The sequence below is a fragment of the Schistocerca gregaria genome, chromosome 8 (genome assembly GCF_023897955.1).
Source record: "Schistocerca gregaria isolate iqSchGreg1 chromosome 8, iqSchGreg1.2, whole genome shotgun sequence".
NCBI classification, from domain to species: Eukaryota; Metazoa; Arthropoda; class Insecta; order Orthoptera; family Acrididae; genus Schistocerca; species Schistocerca gregaria.
Genome location: NC_064927.1, coordinates 435,012,686 through 435,015,242, shown reverse-complemented (window position 1 = coordinate 435,015,242; position 2,557 = coordinate 435,012,686). Strand labels below are relative to the sequence as shown.

At 45.6% G+C, this 2,557-nt stretch overlaps 1 non-coding gene across 1 annotated transcript; it reads right to left on the bottom strand.

The window, feature by feature from the left end:
- Positions 1-1,491: 1,491 nt before the first annotated feature.
- On the bottom strand, positions 1,492-1,566 carry Trnas-uga (transfer RNA serine (anticodon UGA)). Its single transcript has one exon. It is a non-coding gene; the product is annotated as a tRNA-Ser (tRNA).
- Between the last annotated feature and the right edge of the window lie 991 nt (positions 1,567-2,557).

Sequence of the window (2,557 nt, the reverse complement as noted above, 5' to 3'; positions counted from 1 at the left end):
GGAGTATTTGCAGAAAACAATGGATCCCAGGACATTTACTGTATTAGAGGACAAATGAAAACTCAGTTTATAGAGCTCCACTCACGTTTGGGTCAATTTGAAAAGAGTGGTTACATTGCATCTAAATGTGATGGTCTCCGCATTGTGTATCTAGCAACAGAAAAGCCGTTTTCAGAGCTTAAAACTGATGGAATAACAATATTTAATGATCATTAGTGAGCAGTGCCGGCTATTGTCGACACTGTGTGTGCTTTTGCCCTGTGGCGTTTACCCATCAACGGCTTTGTGCACGTTTCCTGGTGGGAGGTCTCTGTGTGGCAGTAAAGAAGCAAGGTTTCAGCTGGCAAAACCAGCACACAGTCCATTCCGAGTACACTAGCTGAGTGCGCACCTCCGAAGAGGCGCGCGGCCGTAGGCACGACACCGGTGATGCGAGCGTATGGGCAGAAAGCGAAGTTGGTGGCTGTCCATAGGGCAAAGGAATTATTGGTTTGCGGGGCATAAACAAAGGAAGACTGGTGTTCCAGTTACCACTTTGAACAGCCCCTGTTCAGCCACAAGGAACTGAACATGTTTCAGAACATTTCCTGTTGTTGTGCGCTTGCACTGCAGTGGCGACTTTAACGTACAGTCCAGTCTCGTTTAGTGCTATTTGCCGAAACTTTACTCCATATTGGTCTGCGTTCTGTTTCTTTCTTGGGGCTTGTCACTGCCGCCGACGGACGTAAAAACACAAAATCTTTCTCCGTGTCATTCTCCATCTCAGCCATACGGCTATGGAACGCGCTCCCCTGTGAACTGCGTCTTATCCAGAACTACTCAACATTCAAGAGGGAACTCAAAGCTTACATATTAGGGACGGTATAACCACCATTCTTGTGCCCCTCCCATCTCTTTCTTTCTCCTCTCCATCACAGCTTCGAATTTTACCGTTCTATTTCTCTTCCTCTAACCTATCTACCTCTTACATATCTCTTTCACCCCATTCTATCGTCTTATGTCTCTGCTCGACGAGAATAACTCACAAGCTGCAAGAAAATTCCCAACTAACAATGGGACTGACATTCAGAAAAGAAAAGTATGTTTACTTTCATATACATAGTCATTATTATTATTATTATTATTACTATTATTATTATTATTATTACTACTATTACTATTATTATTATTATTATTGATTGTTTTAATTATTTTTTATTGTTATAATTATCATTGTACTACTGTTATAATATCTATTTTTTTTCTTTAACATCAATACTGCATAATAGGCTATATGTCCTTAATGTTAAGTAGAAACTGTAACTCGTTCAACCTGAGTATGCCTGGTTAGGTGTAAGAGAGGGCCTGAAGGCCCTAATCTTGCCAGGTAAAATAAATGCATAAATAAATAAATAAATAAATAAATAAAAAGAGTGATTGTTTATCGAATGAGATTTTCACTCTGCAGCGGAGTGTGCGATGATATGAAACTTCCTGACAGATTAAAACTGTGTGCCGGACCGAGACTCGAACTCGGGACCTTTGCCTTTCACGGACAAGTGCTCTACCAACTGAGCTATCCAAGCACGAGGCACGCCCTGACCTCACAGCTTTCCTTTTGCCAGTACCTCGTCTCCTATCTTCCAGACTTTACAGAATCTCTCCTGCGGTGGCCGAGCGGTTCTAGGCGCTTCAGTCCGGAACCACGTGACTGCTACGGTCGCAGGTTCGAATCCTGCCTCAGGCATGGATGTGTGTGATGTCCTTAGGTTAGTTAGGTTTAATTAGTTCTACGTTCTAGGCGACTGATGACCTCAGAAGTTAAGTCGCTTAGTGCCCAGAGTCATTTAAACCATTTAAAACAGCCTGCTTCAGGCGGTGGCGCGGCACGGACCTGCTGTCCCGGCCGCGGGCGCGCGTGGACGAGGAAGTGTTTACACCGCCGGTACTCGCGCGTGTTGTTGTCTGACTCGAGCGCCATGGCACACAATTTTCGAAAGATTACGCTCCAATTTCCGTTCGACAACGAATTTGCCAGACCAAAAGCTTTCGAAATAGAGCGTTTTTTGAGGGAAGAAGTTCGTTTACCTGCTGCAGACATCATTGGAAGCCACCCGTCCATTGTAAGCAGCACAATGTACGTAAAGATGACCGATGAAGCTGCGTGTGAAAGAACTCTCTCCGCTGCTGAAAGAGGATTTAAATTTCGACACTCGGCTGGCCATATCAGCGATGTCACAGTAGCTCTTTCAGGATTGGGTGTGAGTGTCATTCGGATCCTCGAATTGCCGTTTGAGGTGCCAGAATCGATGGTTACTGAATCGCTGCGACCATATGGAACGGTACTCAGTCATACGCCTGAACGCTGGGCAAGTTTTAGCACCTATCATGTGCTAAACACATCCGCTCGGAGTGCATCCAACGCCGCGTCGTGCAACTGCCACATGGAGAAGCGTCACAGCGAGAAGTTCCCACGCAACTGCCGATGACGTACGTGTCGGTGGCCCGCCGGGAGGTGTTGCCAAGTTCGTAGCGTGACAAGGATGCGTTTATGCAAGAGCAGACCGAGTTACGGGAG